Source organism: Mirounga leonina, unplaced genomic scaffold (genome assembly GCF_011800145.1).
Source record: "Mirounga leonina isolate KUSES-001 unplaced genomic scaffold, KU_Mleo_1.0 Mir_165, whole genome shotgun sequence".
Taxonomy (NCBI): domain Eukaryota; kingdom Metazoa; phylum Chordata; class Mammalia; order Carnivora; family Phocidae; genus Mirounga; species Mirounga leonina.
This window is the reverse complement of record NW_023270415.1, coordinates 46,669,324-46,689,605: the sequence shown is the minus strand read 5'-3', so window position 1 is coordinate 46,689,605 and position 20,282 is coordinate 46,669,324. Positions and strand designations below refer to the sequence as shown.

Sequence of the window (20,282 nt, the reverse complement as noted above, 5' to 3'; positions counted from 1 at the left end):
CTCAGTCCCTTCTGATTAGCGTTCAATTCTGTTTTTGAAAACCCTTTCTGAATTTTCTAAGACTGGAGAGTAATATATAATCAGTTTAGCCCAGACTCCTTTTTTCCCTAACCAGGAAAACACCACCTAAAGGAAAATCCTACCCCAAGCAAATGTTTTCTGTCATCCATCCATTCATTCACTCGCTCAGTTGTATCTGACATGGTGGTTCTCAGCCCAGCACCGTGGCTGCGTATCAGAATTCCCTGAGCAGCTTTTTAAAATATGGATGCCAGGGCCGTACTTCAAAACGGTTCTTACTTGGTTTTGACTAGGACCTGGGTGTTGGTATTTTTAGGCTCCCCTGGTGACGGTGATGTACTGCCAGGGCTGAGAACTACTAAGCTAATAGTCTTGAGCACCTACTACGTGCCATTCATTGTGGTAGTGCAAAGGATTCAATGGTAGGGACACAACTGGGCCACGCTGACCTCCTCCTCCTCCTTCTCTTTTAAGTAGGCTTCAGGCCCAACATGGGCCTTGAACTCAGGACCTTGAGATCAAGAATCGCATGTTCTATTGACTGAGGCAGCCGGGCGCCCCCACAATGACCTTCTGACGTCCCCATTCCCAGGCTGCACATACTATCCCCTCGTCTGGAACACTGCCTTTGTTCATCACATAAATAACTCTTCCTCATCCTTTGTGTCTCAGAGACAATATCACTTCTTCAAAGGTATTGCTCCCTTCCACCTAAATGAGGTCCCATTGTATTTGTCTTTACGTAGCATCTCTCTTCCTTCATAACACTTATCCCACTTGTAGTTACAGGTATTCCTCCCCAATGGAAGTCCCACAGTCAGAACTCGGGACCAAACAGATTTTGGTATTGAGGAAAGAGGCCGATTTACCTGAAGGGATTGGAGTTTGGGCTTCAGGGCCCTGTAGTGGGCTGAATAACATCCCCTCAAAGATGTCCATGTCCTGGTCCCCAGAACCTGCGACTATGTTACCTTGCACAGTAAAAAGGACTTTGCAGATGTGATTAAGTTAAAGACCTTGAGATGGAGAGATTCAGGATTATCAAGGTGTGTCCAATGTAATCCAAGGGTCCTTGTAATGAGGCAGGAGGGGCAAAGTTAGAGAAGATGCAAGAGTGGAAGCAGAGGTCAGAAGGAGAAATGATGCTACATGGCTGGTTTTAAGGATGGAGAAAGGGGCCACAAGCCACAGAATATGGGCAGCCTCAGGAAGCTGGAGAGGGGAAGGAAATGGATTCTCTGTAGAGCCTCCAGAAGAATGCAGTCTTGCCTACATTTTGATTTTAGCCCAGTGAAACTGATTTTGGACTTCTGACCTGAACTGTGAGATGATGAATTAGTGTTGTTTTAGGTCATTAAGCCTGTGGTAATTTGTTACAGGGACAACAGGAAATGAATACAGCCCACCCCTCCCTTGTACAGTTCCCTTCCAAGACCCTGGAAATATGTTCACACGTCAAATGGTTCTGTAAAGCTTGCAAAATTAATATATTTTAACTACAATAAAGACTGCTGTCTCCTTCTACTCAGATTTCCCAAGGCTCTCTTCTCTGGTTGAGTAGCACTGGAGTGACTACAAATATTTTGGGGCTCTTGCTAAGCAGAAATGCAGTTGGGAATACTCTGTTTTGCATTTAATGGGATACGTTCATGCGGTTCATGGTCACATGCAGCATTGATTGTTGAAGTGTAGGAATGGCTTCTGTGAACACTCCTAATGACCAATGTGCTGAATTCCCCAGGTGTGGTGACAAGGAGGCATCACAGAATATGTGTATGTGCATCTCACCCCCTTAATATCAACGGAAGGTGGCCTGGTTGAGCCAGTGGCACTAGAATTCAGAGAAGGGATAATCACTGTGCAGAGGATGTCTGTAGGAACAATATATATATATATAGAATTTTATGTTTCCAGTAAATGAACTTCTACCACCCCACTACCCACCACATTTTTAGTGAGTTTTGGCTGTATACATGTTGCATTTAGTCCAGGAATCCTAAAATATGGGATGTAAATATCCAAACCATTAAAAAAAGACCTTCGCATCATATTTTAGAATTAGAGCAGTTACTATTATGAATATGTCCATTTGGGTTATACATTAGCCTTACCTAGAGACCAGTGACTATTAATTGATGCCTACAGCTCTTAATAAAACGGTCCTTGCTTTGAAGCCTTCATTTAGCTGACGGGGTAGGATGTATATTTAGAAAAGGATGTGAATAGTGCAAAGTGCTCCTGGACTCAGGTCGGAGAAACCTCTTTCTAGGCCGTCATTCTTTTCTCCCCACGCCAGGTTTGGTCCTTGCCCTCGTTCTGAGTTTCCAGTTCTGGGCAAGCAGAGCAGCCGCTTGGGCCTCCCGCCTCCAGGGGGCGCGCCGTCCGGCGCGGCGTGAGGCCGCTCTAGCCCGGGGGAGAGCTCTGCCTGTCTCTATGGCCTCTCCTTCCCTCAGCCTGCTGCCGCCGCCGCTGCTTCCTCTGCTCCACCGTGTCGAAGGTACTTGGGCCGGGGCCCGTGGGCGGCCCTAGGACTGAGCCGCTGACACTTCCCCTGCCGGCCCTGACGCACCGGAGAGGCCCGGGCCGGGGCCTGGCCGAGGGGCCAGGGGACCCCCCACCCCCGCACCTCCTCGGCGGCGGGAGGGAGCCCGACTGGGCGTCGCGGGTCCAGGGCTCTGCCGCTCGTGGGGGCTGGGGAAGGGCCTGCGAGGGTTCTTGTTTGTTTTTGCGGCTGAAGGCCGTGGTCGCTCGCAGGAGGGGGCCAGCCCGGGTTTGCGGGCCGCGGCGGGCGGGCCCGGGCCGGGGTGCGCCCGCGGTTAATCGGGAGGTCTGAGCCGCAACCCTCCGCCGGCGCTCTGTTGTTGCGCCCGGACCGAGCGTGTGCTTTCGCGGCAGCAACGCGGCAGTCGGTGGCCGATCGTAAGGAGCCCGCAGTCTAGGTGTAAACAGCTGTTGCGGTGTGACTGAACAGTCCAGAGTGGCACATGGCCCCGTGTTTTAAAGAGCCATTTGTCTCTTAATGTGCAATGCTAGGAAGCGGGTGGTTTACCCGCCAGGTTTTCCAATACAGCGCCCTGCCTCGAGGAAAAGATATATTTATTCTTTAAAATTGGCTACTGAACATAATTAGGAAAAAAAAATATACCACTGAATAGTGACACCTCTCACTCTTCAAAAAAAAAATAACAATGGGGGCGCCTGGGTGGCTCAGTTGGTTAAGCGACTGCCTTCGGCTCAGGTCATGATCCTGGAGTCCCGGGATCGAGTCCCGCATCGGGCTCCTTGCTCGGCGGGGAGTCTGCTTCTCCCTCTGACCCTCCCCCCTCTCATGTGCTCTCTCTCATTCTCTCTCTCAAATAAATAAATAAAATCTTTAAAACAAAAAACAACGGTACCAAGGAGCTCCTAGCTTAAACAGCTGTCATAACAGTGGTATAGAAATTATAGTAATAACTATTTTCGGTGCTTGCTCTGTGTCAGACATGGGGCTGAGTGTTTGAAATACCTAATACCTCTATTTAATCCTTGCAGCAACCCTGTGAGGTTGCATTTCCATTTTACAGATAAGGAAAACTGAGCACGGAGAGTCTGAGTTAACTAGTCGAAGGTCAGACAGCTAGCAGAGGGTGAGCTGGGATTTGAGCTTCATCTGCCTTACTGCGGTGTTCTTGCTTCTGTTACCTGTCCATACATGTTCTAGAGATTTTTGTTTGTTTAATTTGATTGTAGCCTGAACTGATTTCTCTCAGGCGTAATTTTCATGGTTATATGCAAGAGCCCTATGCCAACTTCTTTTTAGTTTTTAAGGAGTTTAATGAGAAAAATGTTTGCTCATTAAAGATTAAAATGGATAATAAGTTAAGCTTGGACTAAGGCCCTCACCACTGCCAATGCAGTTTGATTTGAAATAAGAGTTGGGTTTATTTGGTTGTTTGTATGCTTCATTACTGTTCTTCATTATTTGTGTTTCGATACCATTTTTAGTGAGTTCACTTTGCCTTTGCAATATGATGACAGTAGTACTGAAGGGAAATGAAAGATTTTTCAATGACAATAAGTTAATATCTTACTGGATATAGAAAAGGCACTGGAGAGAGACTGGAGTAAAAAGGAATGAAGAGACTTTTGGCATGTTGTTTAGAGCAAATTGAGTTACTTACTATGAAGGATAAAGAATTTCCACTGTTCCCATGAGCATCAGAAGGGAAGTCCTATTTCCCATGAGGAAAAAGGTTGGATATTAGAATCTCCCAGATCTCTTAGCCTTATCAGGATATAAGAATTTCCATATTCAACATTCTTGTAGCAAATGTATATTGAATGCCTTCCATGGCCGGGCACTGTTTTACACATTGGGGATGCAGGGGTGGGAAAAAAAAAATCTTTGTCTTCATGGAGCACTGGAGGAGTGGGTACAATAAACAAAATAATTTGAAAAAATTAAAATATATCCAGTCAGATGGTAACTGTTGCTAAGAAGAAAAATAAAGCATCTAAGGGGGATAGAAGAACCAGAGAAGAAGCAGATGCAGTTTTAAAATAAGGAACAGCGTCATGGAGAAGATTCTTGAACAAAACTGGAGGGAGTGAAGGACAGCCATGGAGCTATCTAGGGGAATAGTGTACCAGGCAGGTGCAGAAGCCCAGAAACTGCCAGTCTTACTGGAGGACCAGCAAGGAGGCCAGCAGGTTTGAGCAGAGTAAGTAAGGGAGGGCAGAATGGGGTCTGAGAGCTAACTGGTCCTGGTAAAGACCTTGGCTTTTTCTCTGAATGAAGAGGGGAATGGGTGGAAGGTTTTGAGCAGAGTTGGGGGATCTTACAACGTTTTAAAGAGTCGCTCTGGCTGCTGTGTTCAGAATCGACTGTGGGGGCAAGGATGGAAGAGGGGAGACTGGTTAGGAGGTTGGTTCAGGAATCCAAGGGAAAGATGATGGGGGCTTAGACCAGCTGGTAGCTGCCAGGATTTATTGATGGATTGGATGTGGAGTGGACCGGTAAAAGAATGAAGCATGACTCTAAGGCCTTTCTTTGGCCTGCTGTTGGAAGGATGGGTTTGCTGTTTACTGAGATGGGGAAGATTTAAGGGTGGAGAGATAAGGGGAGGTGGGTAGAGTGGGAATTAAGAGTTAGTTTTAGATGTGTCCGGTTTGAGATGCCTGTTCACATGGGGTTATAGGAGACTGGAGTTGATGGGAAAGATTGCAACTTGAAATCAAAATTTAGGAGTCTTTAACAAGTAGATAGTATTTAAAACCATGAGTTTGTATGAGATCTGGTCTAAAGAACTGAGGATTGAGCTCTAGGCTTTCCACATTCAGTGGTTGGAGAGATTAAGAACCTCAAAGACTGAGGAGGAAAAAAAAGCCTTTGAAGGTAGGAATGTGGAGTGCCGGAAGCCAAGTGAAGAGAGTTTCAGGAAGGAGAAAGTGATCATCTGTGTCTCCTACTGCTCAGTTGACAAGTCATGTAAGATGAGGACTGTGAAATGGCCATTGGATTTAGCAACGTGAAGGTCCTTGGGGACTGCGCAAGAGCACTTTTGGGAGAATAGTGGGGGAGAAAACCTGGGGTAAAACCTGGTTTTACAGAGAGAATAGGAGAGGAATTGGAGTCTACAAGTATAGACAACTCTTTAGAAAAAGTTAGCCGTAAATTTTTTTCATATATAAATTATTTGAAACACTGTCATTTTCTTTTTTTGTTGTTTCAGTCTTTTTTATTTTTATTTTTTATTATGTTATGTTAATCCCCATACATTACATCATTAGTTTTAGATGTAGGGTTCCATGATTCATTGTTTGTGCATAACACCCAGTGCTCCATGCAGAACGTGCCCTCCTCAATACCCATCACTAGGCTAACCCATCCTCCCACCCCACCCCCCTCTAGAACCCTCAGTTTGTTTCTCAGAGTCCATAGTCTCTCATGGTGTCGTCATTTTCATAGTGACTAATTTTATTTCCAGCTTCACTTACTTAGCAACTAGGCTTGGATTATTTTATCAATGGCTGGTGGAAGTAAATAACTATACTACTACTACTGATAATAATAATGTGTTATTAATTAACCTTCAAAACCAATACACCAGGAAGCTTGTCCTTTTTTTTTTTTTTTTAAGATTTTTATTTATTTATTTGAGACAGAGAGAATGAGAGAGAGCGAGCACATGAGAGGGGGGAGGGTCAGAGGCAGAAGCAGACTCCCCGCTGAGCAGGGAGCCCGATGCAGGACTCGATCCCGGGACTCCAGGATCACGACCTGAGCCGAAGGCAGTTGCTCAACCAACTGAGCCACCCAGGCGCCCGAAGCTTGTCCTTTTTATATAACACATTTCAGGACTCATGAAAGTGCTTGGGTTGGAGTGTGTTCTTTTGCTACTTTGTTCTTACCTTAGGTTAAAAAATTAACTTACAAGTGTTACAGCTGTGCATTTAAAAACAAAAATACACGCATCCAGAAATTGAGAACTAGGATTTATTTTGGAGTATGGTGTCTCAGTAGTAGTAAGAACTGACTGCTGATATACATCATTTCTGTTATAAGAATTAATTCATAAGTAACAAAATACACTTGGCCTTTTTTATTTATAAGGTGTGAAGACTTAATACTTCATTGCAAGTGAATAATAATATAAGACAGCATGGTTTAAAAAGGGAGTAAATGTAAAAAAAAAAAATACAATTTTTATTTGAAGACATGAGTTTAGGTTCTTGTGTTTGCCCTGAGTAACTTAATGCCCACATACAAATACAAAGTAATCAGTGAGATACACAGCTTATGGCATATTTACACCATCTTAGCTGTGGATATCAGCTCTTTCCATGATCTTGTTGTGTACTGTTTCCATAGTAGGTACAGCCGTTGGTTGCATTGTAAAGATTTAGAGTGATTAAAATATTTCAAAGTTTAGTGTTATAGCTACTGATTTTTTTAATCCATTAATCCTATCTGGAAGATGACAGCTTCTTCAATCTTTTTTTTTAGTGAGGGAAGTAGTTTCTTAAGTTTGTGCCTTTTGTTTTGTTTTTTCATTTTTTTTCTGTGGGAATTTTTCATGGGTTAGCTCTGGTTTCAAGTTGTATTAATCATGTCACACATCCTTAACTTTTTTCTTTTCATTTTTTTTTTTTAAAGATTTTATTTATTTATTTGACAGAGAGAGACATAGCGAGAGCAGGAACGCAAGCAGGGGGAGTGGGAGAGGGAGGAGCAGGCTTCCCGCAGAGCAGGGAGCCGGATGTGGGACTCAATCCCAGGACCCTGGGATCATGACCTGAGCCCAAGGCAGACGCTTAACGACTGAGCCACCCAGGCACCCTTTTCTTTTCTTTTGTATCGCTTCTTAAGCAGGCCTTTCTGTCCCAGATTTGATTTTCTGCAGTATTTCTTCTGTTTCTTACTGCTCACAAATTGGATTTTAAATTTCTTTTATGTTTTTATTTTACTTGCAGTTTTGTTTTATCCCAATCTCCTTCTAATACTGTTTTTTCCCCTCCCCCTGAGTTCTTAATTTTTTGCATATTCCTAAAGCACATTTTTTTCTGGATTTTTTTTTTCAATTTCTTACTTTAAATAATTGTCAGTGGTATGCTTTTCTTCATGTAGAGCTGATGAATCTCTTCTGGTGCAGATTTTTTCATTGACTCCATGTTGACTTTGTTTTGTTATTCATCCTTTAAAAATGAAAGAACTTGGGCTCCTGGGTGGCTCAGTCGTTAAGCGTCTGCCTTCGGCTCAGGTCATGACCCCAGGGTCCTGGGATCGAGTCCCACATCGGGCTCCCTGTTCAGCAGGAAGCCTCCTTCTCCCTCTCCCACTCCCCCTGCTTGTGTTCCTGCTCTCTCTGTCTCTCTCTCTGTCAAATAAATAAATAAAATCTTTAAAAAAAAAAAAAATGAAAGAACTTTTGAGATTGTCACTATACTATTGAATTGTCATGCCAAATTTGCTTAGTACCATTCTACTGAAGACTTTTTCTAGATTTCTTGCAAGGAAAATAATTAGAGAATTGGATTGTGTGTAGGCATTCCATAAAGAACTCTGTTGTGGTGTGGGCAAAGAATTTACCTATTTAAAATAATTTTTGCTATTATTAAAACTTAAGTTTATAGTTGTATCTTTGTAATAAAGTCCCTTTTTTTTTTTTTTAAGATTTTATTTATTTATTTGACAGAGAGAGAGACAGTGAGAGAGGGAACACAAGCAGGGGGAGTGGGAGAGGGAGAAGCAGGCTTCCCGCCGAGCAGGGAGCCCGATGCGGGGCTCGATCCCAGGACCCTGAGATCATGACCTGAACTGAAGGCAGTCGCTTAACCAACTGAGCCACCCAGGCGCCCCGTAATAAAGTCCCTTTTTAATGACTCAGTAAGTAGACATAAGAATGATCAATTTAGCTTAAACTTCTATGTATAAAAATAAAATCAGTGACAAAGGAACAGCTAATTTCCAGATTAAAAGTGTGCTTGTTCCTTTTTCTTCCAGCTTTATTGAGGTATTAGTGACAAATAAAATTGTATATATTTAGGTTGCACAACATGATTTTTTAAGGGGTACAACATGATGATTTAGTATTCTTTTTTTTTTTTAAGATTTTATTTATTTGACAGCGAGAGAGCTAACACAAGCAGGGGGAGTGGGAGAGGGAGAAGCAGGCTTCCCGCTGAGTAGAGAGCCTGATGCAGGGCTTGATCCCAGGACCCTGGGATCATGACCTGAACCGAAGGCAGAAGCTTAATGACTGAGCCACCCAGGCGCCCCGATGATTTAGTATTCTTATACACTGTGAAATGTTTGCCACAGTCAGGTTAATTAGCCCATGCATTACCTCACATAGTTAACTTTGTGTGTGTGTGTTGAAACACTTAAGATCTACTCAGCAAATTTCAAGTATACAATACAGTATTACTATAATCACCATACGGTACATTTGAACTTCAGAGCTTAGTCATTTTCTAACTGAAAGTTTGTACATTTTGACCAACATTTTCCTCCACCTTTCAGTCCCAGGCAACCACCATTCTATTTTCTGGTTCTGTGAGTTAGGCTTTTTAAAATTCTACATATAAATATGATCATACAGTATTTGTCTTACTGTGTCAGTATTATTTCAACTTGGCATAATGTCCTCCATGTTTAATCATGGTATTGTAAATAGCAGGATTTCCTCCTTTTTTAATATCTGAGTAGTATTCCATTGTATATATATATATATACACACCACATCTTCATTTTCTGTATTATTTAGCTGTCAACTGACACTTGGTTATTTCCGAATTTTGGCTATTGTGAATAATGCTACAATGAACATGCAGATATTTCTTCAAGAGAGTGATTTTATTTCCTTTGTTTACATACCCAGAATTGGGAACTTGTTCTTGTTTTAGTGCTGTTCAGTTTTTCTGAAGCTTCTCTTTGTTCACTAAGATCTTTAGCAATTCCTCCAAGGCAGTGTTTAGCAACCTTAAATACTTATTTATTATCTTTATTGCCAGTAATTATTAGAGAAACAAAACAATTCTAAGACCAAAACATGTCCAATAGTAGAAATATACCCATTTGATTAAAAAATGGACAGTTTATTGTCTCTAGCTCTCTTTCATGTAACCATAAACACATATATATCAAAAAAATAGTGATATTTGTATGTATTTGATAAGCTATCCAATAAGTAGTACTTTTTTTCCCCTCTGGAAGTTTGTACCTCTTAATCTCCTTCACCTATTTTGCCCATTCCCCCCCTTCCCCCCTCCCCAGAGGCAACTAGCAGTCTGTTCTCTGTATTTATTTCTATTTGTTTGTTTTAGATTCCACATATAAGTGAAATCATATGGTATTTGTCTGTCTTTGTCTGATTTATTTCACTTAGCGTAATACCCTGTAGGTCCACCCATGTTGTTGCAAATGACAAGATCTCATTCTTTTTAATAGCTAAGTAATATTCCAGTGTGTGTGTGTGTGTGTGTGTGTGTGTGTGTACACATATACACACACCCATATCATCTTTATCCATTCATCTATGGATAAACACTTGGGCTGCTTCCATATCTTGGCTATTGTAAATAATGTAAATAATGCTGTAATAAACATAGGGTTGCATATATCTTTTCAAATTAGTGTTTTTATTTTCTTTGAGTAAATACCCAGTAGTGAAATCACTGGATCCTATGGTATTACTCTTTTTAATTTTTTGAGGAACCTCCGTACTGTTTTCCATGGTGGCTGCACCAATTTCCATTCCCACCAGCAATCCTGGAGGCTTCCCTCTTCTCTCTATCCTTGCCAACGCTTGTTATCTCTTGTCTTTTTGTGACTAGCCATTTTGACTGGTGTGAGGTGATATCTCATTGTTTTGATTTACATTTCCCTGATGAGTGATGTTGAGAAGCTTTTCATTATTTGTCTCTGGCCATCTGTATGTCTTTGGGAAAATGTCTATGCAGCTTCTTTGCCCATTTTTAAACTGGATTAATTTTCTTTTTTTTGGTGTTGAATTCTGTAAGTTCTATATATATTCTGGATGTTAACCCTTTATTGGATATATCATTTGCAAATATCCTCTCCCATTCAGTAGGTTGCCTTTTGTTTTGTTGATGGTTTCTTGTGTAAAAGCTTTTTATTTTGGTGGAGTCCCAAGAGTTTATTTTTTTTGTTTTTGTTTCCCTTGCCTGAGGAGATATATCCATAAATATGTTGCTAAGTACTAATAAGTAGGACTTTTCACAAATTTCTGAATATAATCACTTAAAAGATACGTGTACAATGTTATTTAGGGATGGTAGCAAGTCAGTCAGAAAGAACTGCAAGAATACAGTTTACTTAGCTACCTTTTCCACATTGGGTCTTTATGAGACTAAATACTTCGCTGTATTTTACATTTTAAACTAAATATATTAGGGGCGCCTGGGTGGCTCAGTCGTTAAGCATCTGCCTTTGGCTCAGGTCACTGAGCCCCGCATCTGGCTCCCTGCTCGGCGGGAAGCCTGCTTCTCCCTCTCCCACTCCCCCTGTTTGTGTTCCCTCTCTCGCTGTGTCTCTCTCTGTCAGATAAATAAATAAAATCTTTAAAAAACAAAATAAACATATTAAAACTCGTCAAATAACCTATGTATTTTCTCTTACTGATTACAATGTCTTTTTTTCCTTTAACATAAGCTTAAATTTTTTTTAAGTAGGCTCCACACCCAGCATGGAGCCCAATGTGGGGCTTGAATTCAGAGCCTTGAGATCAAGACCTGAGCTGAGATCAAGAGTTGGACGCTTAACCAGCTGAGCCACCCAGGCATCCCAACCTAAGTTTAATTTTAAAATGAAATGTCCTGGGGTGCCTGGGTGGCTCAGTCGTTAAGCGTCTGCCTTCGGCTCAGGTCATGATCCCAGGGTCCTGGGATTGAGCCCCCATTGGGCTCCCTGCTCTGCGGGAAGCCTGCTTCTCCCTCTCCCACTCCCCCTGCTTGTGTTCCCTCTCTCGCTGTGTCTCTATAAAATGTCCTGAGTGTGACATTGTTGGAAGAGTTTAGGCATTTGTAACTTTGGTGGCATTTTTAGTTCTAAAGTCAAGTCAGTCACTTTTTTCCCAATTGCCAGATGGCACTGCTTCTTTCATTTAAATCTTTCTCTGCCCCTTCCCCATCTTTTGGCTGTGTTTTACTTGTTGACTGTTACGTTGATTTTTTTCTTAAAAACAAAAACTGGTATTGCCTGTAAAAAGAGTATCTTTTCAACTTGTTCTCTGGGTTATCTCCGTGGTCAGTTCCTAGAATTTACCCAGCTCTCAGTCAGCATCCGATTCTTTGTGCTGTTTGTTCCATTTAAATGTGGGATTTCTTAGGCCTTAATTCATCTCATTCTTGAAGCAAGTTAGATATCATTACACCCCACCCTTCCTTTGACTTTTGTCTTTTTCTGAAACATGTAACAAAAACAATATTTTTTCCTTCTTAGAAAGCAGTGACAGGCGCATATAGCAGTAGGTTAAGTATCAAGTAGTAATGACCACTTTAGGTTCTCTGTTAAATATTTGGCTCTAAGTAACAGAAAACCTAATTTAAACTGTCTTAATAAAAAAATGGACTTTACTGATGCCTGTATTTAAAAAGTCCAGAGTTAATATGAGCTTCAAATGAGGTTTAATCAAGCCTTGACTCCCATTTTTCTCTCTACTCTGTGTGCTTCCTATATGTGTGTGCACGCACGCATGTGTGTGTGTATGTGTGCACATGTATATAAAATATATGTCAAAATGACTAAAGCAATTTTAGGTGTTATTTGCAGTACACCATATTTTTAGGAAAAAAAGAGAGTATATAACTCTAGCATTCCAAGCAGAGTCTTATTGGACTGGTCACATGTCTGCCTCTAAATAAACCACTACAGCTAGGGAAATGTAATTATCACATGGCTTAATATAATCAGGACTGACCCCCTCAAGGCATGTGGGCAGTGAAGAGTTACACCGTTGAGTACTATGGGGCAGAAAAACATAGGAACAGATACTAGGTAGGCAGCCAATGTGTCCACTACAGTGGCGGTAGGTTTCTGAGGATAGAAAAACACATATAGTTGCTTTTAGATCAAAATGGTACATTAAGTGCATGTTTCAGTACATGGCAATAATTAATTAAACATAAAAAGAGGGAACCAGAAAGATGTAGTCAGAACAATACATAATATACACATATATACATATTCTCTACAGAGTAGAAGCACAGTGTGATGAGTGGAGCTGCAGCTGTTCTGGAAGTGGACAGTGGCAGGCAAATACCTGGCTCCTGCTGGGTGATGAGGATTAAAAGTGCTCTGCATAGGACAAGAGTGGAGTAAGGTGATGGCTTAAAGTCAAGGCTTTGGGTAGAAATTCCCTAAGCAGGAAAGGAGTCCAAATAAAACAGTTCTTGACTGCTGGAATCAGATGGCTTAAAGAAGCTGGACCTAGCAAGGCAGAAGGACATGGCAGTCTCACGGCCAGGAACTGAACTGGACTTTGGCTCAGCGACTAAATCTGTAATAGCCCCACCATCACTGAGAGGAGTTCAACTTACCTTTTATAAGACCTGGTTCTGAACTACATTCCCAGGTGGCAAAGTGGAGGCAGCTATCAGAAGGAGTGAGCATGGGGGAGAAAGAATGGAGAACAAAAACAAACAAATAAACATTTCTCTCAAAATAAGCTTGCAGCACAAATTCCAAAAGGAACGAGGAAGATGCTAAATGCTAAGAAGAACTCATCCAATAATATTAGCATTGGAACACAAATTCAGTCCTGACATAAAAAATTTTAGGAAACCATCCAACAAAGACTTTTAATTAAGTGTCTATATGCTCAAAGAGAAAAAGGACTCACATTTATTAAAAATGAACAGTAAATTATGAAACAAAAAGTAACAGGTGGATATGAAGAATTAATTAGAACTCTTAGAAATGAAAAATTACAGTAGTTGAGAATTTTTTTTAAGTGTAATAAACTTTTAGACTCAAACCAGCCTGAGCGTTAAGTGAATTAGAAGATGGAGCTGAGAACTGCACCTAGAAGTAGCACAGAAAAACTTTTTTTTTTTTTTAAGGTTATATTGATCTTTGAGTTTCCAACATACATTTAATAGGAAGATATGGTTGAAAAGCACTATTTGAAGAGAATTTGCCAGAATGCAAGAAAGGGATGAGTACTTAGATTACAAATACATTCTGAATTCCAAGCAGGATAAATAAATCCTCCTAAATAGATCCCAGTAAAACTGTAGAACATTAAGGATAAAGTGAAAAAATTTTAATGAAATAAAGAAAAATACATTCCTACACAAGAACAACAATTAGACTGAAGCAGACATCTCCTGGCAATAATAGATGCCTGGAAGCATCAGAGTGAGAGCTTGAAGGTACTGAGGGAAAGTAACTGGCAACTACAACCTCATGATCAACTGAACTGTTATTCAGGAATAACGTCAAATCAAGTCATTTGCAAATTTGCAGACTGAAAGAATCTACTTCTCACAGATCCTCACTAAAAGAAGTGGAGAGTGAACTTCAGCCAAAAGAGTGAATCCAGAGGAGAGGCATGGGATTTTTTGAAAAAGAGTGATCTGATTGATAAGATGTTGACAAATTTAGGTAATTTTTTTTTTTTTTTAGGTTTTAGGGGTTTGGGAGAGGTATTTTTTAAAGGTAAAGCTAAAACTCTTAGCAATCATGGAGTGGTCTGTGGTGGTTATAGTGCATTCTGGTTATTGTGTTCAGAATAAAATTCTAGATAATTTTAGACTTTAAGAAACATTAGCATGTATGTCAACATTTTTAAATAACTAGTTGAAAGGAAAAATAGAGGAAAAAGATAAACAGAAAACAAAAAAAGATGATCAACAGAAGACACACAAAGAAGAAAAACATGATAAACAGAAAACACAAAATAGATGATAAACAGAAAACACACAAAATAGGTGGAAATCAGTCCAAATAGGTTAGAAATCATAGAAAATATAAGGTGATTAAATTCACCTATGGGAAAAAAAATCTTCAGAACTGTTAAAAAGCCATCTAGTTTCCTGTTTAGCGGACATACACCTAAAACAAAACTATACATAAAGGTTGAAATAGGAAAATATCCCCCCAAAGTTATAACCATAGAAAGGTAATATAATAATGTTAATATCATTAATGTCAAATGTTGAGGCAAGAAACATTAATAGGAATAAAGAAGCACACTAATAAAAGAAACAGTCTTCCGGGAAGATCCGTGTACCTAAACATAGTCTCAAAATGTAACCCCAAATTAGATGGGATTACAGAAAGAATCCATACATTCACAATCAAACATTAAAACTGTTAACATTACTTTCAGAAACCAATGTATCATATCGCAAAAAACTGGAAAAATATAGAATATTTCCACAACAAAATTAACAAGATTGATCAAATTATGTATATAGAGAGTAGAAGTCTATCTTCAACTAATGCTTCATACATTCTTTTCAGATACGCATGGCACATTAACCAAAAGAAGGTCTGTAAATTTTAATAAATTCTTGCCCCAAAGACCATTTTCTTTTGCCACAGTGCAAATAAATTAGAAATTAACAAAAAGGTTTTCAAATTCCTTATGTGGGTATTAAAAATATAATTAATAGGTTTAAAAGGGGACATCACAGAAATTATATAATTAAACAACAATGTGAAATACTGCGTGTGAAAACCAGTGGAGTCCAGTTGACACTTCAGTGTAAATTTATAGATTTTTTTCTTTTTTTTAGATTTAAATAAATTTGTTAAAAGGTAGGATTAAAAGTGAGTTAAGGATACAAATCAAGAAGGTAAAAAAAAGAAACCACATATAAAACTTAAAGTAGAAGAAATGAACAGAAACCAGAAGCAGTAAAACAGCAGAACTGGTTCTTTTTTTTTTTTAAGATTATTTATTTGAGAGAGAGCAAGCACACCCATGCAGGGAGAGGGGCAAAGGGAGAAGGAGAGATACTGTATTGGCACAGTAACCTGACCTTCCTGTCTTTTTTTTTTAAGTTAATTTTTTTTAGTAATCTGTACATTCAACATGGGGCTCAAACCCAACCCTCAGATCGAGTCGCATGCTCTTCGACTGAGCCAGCCAGGTCCCCCAGTGCCCTCCTTGTCTTTATTATCTTACAGATGTCATCCTACCAAACTCCCAATCACCATCTACACTGCAACCAGATACGGATTCTTTGATTCAAGGCCCCTTTGCCATTAGGCTTCAAGCAGTCTTCCTTAGCTTAATTTCCCTGATACTGCTCTCTTCATTCTCCTAAGGATCTGGCACACCTTACCCTCCTCCCCAACTCCATCTTTCTAAGACCAGTTTAAATATACATTCTTCATTCAACAAATAGAGTGCTGGTTGTGTGCAAAAAGAACCCTCAAGCAGACTCCCCACTGAACTTGGAAACAGATGGGGATGCAGGGCTCAATGCCAGGACTGAGATCATGACCTGAGCTGAAATCAAGAGTTGGCCGCTTAACCAACTGAGCTACCCAGGCACCCCAGAACTAAATATACAGACTTCTCCCAATAATGATCTAGGAAAGAAAAACAAAACAAGGGACACCTGGGTGGCTCAGTCGGTTAAGCGTCTGCCTTCGGCTCAGGTCATGATCCCGGGGTCCTGGGATCGAGTCCTGCATCGGGCTCCCTGCTCTGCGGGGTGCCTGCTTCTCCCTCTGCCTCTGCCTCTCTCTCTCTCTCTCTGTCTCTCATGAATAAATAAATAAAAATTAAAAAAAAAAAGAAAAAACAAGAAAAAGCACAAATAAACAGCATCGGAAACAATGCAGATATAATAGAGATTTGTTTTTTAGTCATGAGCATATGTAATGAATAACTTATGCCAATAAATTGGAAAAGTTTAAAATAATAATGTCTGTGGGTCAGGAATTTGAAAGTGGCTTAGCTGAATGGTTCAGGCTCAGAGTATTTCAGTCAAGGCTAGCCATGTGAAGGCTTGGCTGGCTAGGTCTGGAGGATCTTTCCCAAGGTGGCTCACTCACAAGACTATTAGCAAAAAGCTTAGGTTCCTTGCTGTCTACCTGCAATGCTTCATCACAGGAACCTCTATAGTACTGCTTGGGTGCCCTCATGACATGGCAGCTGGCTTGTTTCAGAGTGAGTAATCTGTGAGAGAGTAAGGAGGAGGCCGCATTGTCTAATTTATGACCTGTCTTACAAGCCACTTCTACCATATCCTATTTGTTAGTAGTGAATTAGTAAGCCCATACTCAGGGGGAGGGTATTTTAACTCAAGCTCTTGAAGAAAGATGTAGTGAAGAATTTGCAGGCATGTTTTTAAACTAACACACTGTACTTATGTAAGTAATATGGTAATACATAGAAAATTCAAGAGAACCTACAGATATATTAATAGAGTTAGTAAGAATTCAGCAGAATTGCTGATGTGAGTCAGCACATATGCATCGGTTTCATTCTTTGTACTGGTAATAACCAAATTAAAACTGTAGTAAAAAAAAGACCTCAATCACAGCAGAAATAAAAACAGTAAGTTTTTAAAAAATAAAATGTATAAAAGATGTACAAGACCTTCATGGGGAAAATTATAAAAATGTATTAAAAGATAGCAAAGAATATCCAGATAGTTCATCTTCAAGGGTATGACTTGGTATAGTAAACAGAATTTCCATGTCAAAATAATCCTGACACTCAGATGGGATAGAAGATTGCAAATAGGGGCACCTGGGTGGCTCAGTCGTTAAGCGTCTGCCTTCAGCTCACGTCATGATCCCAGGGTCCTGGGATTGAGTCCCGCATCGGGCTCCCCGCTCTGCGGGGAGCCTGCTTCTCCCTCTCCCACTCCCCCTGCTTGTGCTCCTTCTCTCGCTGTCTTTCTCTCTGTCAAATAAATAAATAAAAATCTTTAAAAAAAAAAAAAAAAGATTGCAAATAATTTTTTTTTAAGATTTTATTTATTTGACAGAAAGACATTGTGATATTGGTACATATATATCCCACAGACTATTAGAACAGAGTAGAGAGTCAGAAACAGACATACGTAGACAGAAATTTGTTGTATATTAGAGTTACATTATCTAGTATTGTGGCTATTTAAATTTTAAATGTAAAGTGCCTAGCATTAATAACTACAGTACTGGTTTTCAGCATTGTGGTGTGCTAATATTTAGTGCTGTTTTAAGTATTTTTGATGATATATTGCAGGGTTTAGAGGTATTTTTAAAACTAAGTATTTACATCTTGGGACACACCAAGGGAATTATATGAAGAGCCATGTAGCTGAAAACTAGAGATCCTTAGTCACTAACCACTTTTTCTCATGTTGGTCCCAATGACCTGGGAGGTCTCTGGGCAGTCTGTAAAAATAGTTCCATGGGAAACTGATACAGGGATTTGCCAGCCCTACTCCCGTTTCTGAAAGATTCCCTAGAACTCTGAGTACATAGACTTAAACTGAGCCAACTCACAGATCTGCCATTTTAACAGGAGAGGTTTTGTGGGGGCCAGGTCTCAGTCGGAAAGAAGATTGCTATAATTCATTGTCCTTTTTACTCGGAGTTACTGTTATAGTGACAAAGCTATCAAGACTGCCAATTCAGCTCTGCCTTAGAATACTGGCATTTCCCACCTTGTGCCCCACATTTTAGGTTCCTAAGTGGCAGCATGAGGAAAGCGCCAGCCAAAAAATACAACTTCTCCCTGTAATTCTTATTTTTAATCCTCCTAAAATGGGCTAAAAAATTTAGGGGAAAAAGAATCCCTATTTCTCTTTTCTTGAACCTAGAGTCATTTGTATGTCATTCTCTATTTTCTTTTCTCTGGGTATCAGAAGATGCCTCCCCAAAATAGGTTGCCCCTAGTCCAAGGGGGGGGGCCACAGGCAAAGAAACAAAAGGTTCCCTTAAAGTCTCAGACGTCTACTCTTCATCTTTTACTCCCTTCCTACCAAAGGTCTTATCCTTAATTCTTAGGGAATTAAGGAAAAAGAGGAAATGTCTCACACCCCAAATGGTGGTCCTTTTGTGGCTATACATAACCATGCCATTTTTAGAGGCTGTTTGGTTAAGTTGGTTCCTTAGTCCTCTCCAGTCATTTTTTTCATCATATATCCTTATTTACCAGGGTCCCTAGAGGTTGGAATAAGTGAGGTAGGATGTGGGTCTAATAATGATGTGTCAGGAGTTCTTGAATTTTAAGGGTCTACATAGGACATCACTGTAAGCAGTATGGAGCTCTAGACCACAGTGATTCACATAGCTTCACATGCAATCAGAGCACACCTCAAAGAAGTCTACTAGATCCTGTGTGGGCTTGTATAGCCTAGGGAGGGCCCTTGTCCATCCTGTGTCACTAGAATGGATGTTTTGTGTGAAGGATGCTGTACGTTCTAGCATCCATATGGTGCACAATTTAAAGCATTAGATGGGGACAGATTACAAGAGAATTGTGACAAACTGTTACGTTGAAGATAATGTACCTTATATTTCCACCGTGAATCATGAATGGAGCTAGAATCTTGAGGGTAAGGGGTAGTTTGCTTGTAAAGTAGCATGTTAAGTTATAGCTTTTCTTTCTTTTTTTTTTTTTTTAAAGATTTTATTTATTTACTTGAGAGAGAGAATGAGAGAGAGAGAGCATGAGAGGGGGGAGGGTCAGAGGGAGAAGCAGACTCCCTGCCGAGCAGGGAGCCCAATGTGGGACTCGATCCTGGGACTCCAGGATCATGACCTGAGCCAAAGGCAGTCGCCTAACCCACTGAGCCACCCAGGCACCCAAGTTATAGCTTTTCTGATTCTCAGTATCTTTATATGTAAAATAAGGAAATTGGGTTGGATAATCCAAAATGGCCTTCCTGGCCATAAAAACTTTATGGAAAGTATTCAAGTTTCTCCTAAGAACAGTCTTGTGCCTTCAAACTGTTTGAGGTGAATCTGGTTTACATTTTGTGAACTATTTAGAAAATGAGTAATTTACAAAAGTTGTAGTTCCTGTATTTTTAAATAACACCAAATAAATGAATAGTAGGAATGTCATTTTTTTAGAGGGGGGAGGGGCAGAGGGAGAGAGAGAATCTTGATTCACAACCCTGAAATCATGACCTGAGCCGAAATCAAGAGTCAGATGCTTAACTGACTGAGCCACCCAGGCACCCCAGGAATGTCATTTTTTTAGCACTTTAATTTTGTATAAATGAAGTCTGCTAAGGTGGGTTTAACGAGATTTAGATCTCCGAATAGTCCTGGAATCATTATTTATGCTATTAATTTGCTTGGTTAATTTTTTAATTGAGGTATAATCGACATACAACATTGTTAGATAAATTTTTTTTTTTAAAGATTTATTTATTTATTTATTTGAGAGAGTGAGAATGAGAGAGAGAGTACATGAGAGGGGGGAGGGTTAGAGGGAGAAGCAGGCTCCTCACCGAGCAAGGAGCCCGATGCGGGACTCGATCCTGGGACTCCAGGATCATGACCTGAGCCGAAGGCAGTCGCTTAACCAACTGAGCCACCCAGGCGCCCTAGATAAACTTTTTTTAAGGAAAATTGAGCTTCAGCTCAATTCTGAATTTTCACTAATTAAGAATTATTGAGAATGATAATGGTAAGTAACTGAAATAAAACAGAGAGGAGAGCCTGGCTAGTTCATTCAGTAGAGCATTGGTCTCTTGATATCAGGATCGTGAGTTCGAGCCCCACATTGGGTGTAGAGATTACTAAAATAAGTAAGTAAGTAAGTAAACTTTACGAACAAAAACAAAACAAAAGAAAAAAA

At 40.2% G+C, this 20,282-nt stretch overlaps 1 protein-coding gene across 6 annotated transcripts in view; it reads left to right on the top strand.

Moving 5' to 3' along the window:
• Positions 1-2,434: 2,434 nt before the first annotated feature.
• Positions 2,435-20,282, top strand: part of ANKRD46 (ankyrin repeat domain 46) — a 36,570-nt gene continuing 18,722 nt past the window's right edge. For 3 of the 6 annotated variants that reach the window (XM_035011643.1, XM_035011639.1, XM_035011642.1), the window contains exon 1: positions 2,435-2,518. The gene's annotated coding sequence lies outside the window, so the exon portion shown is untranslated. Of the gene's footprint in view, positions 2,519-4,629; positions 4,722-20,282 lie in introns of those variants that run through there. The other 3 variants (XM_035011640.1, XM_035011644.1, XM_035011645.1) reach the window with 3 other exon arrangements.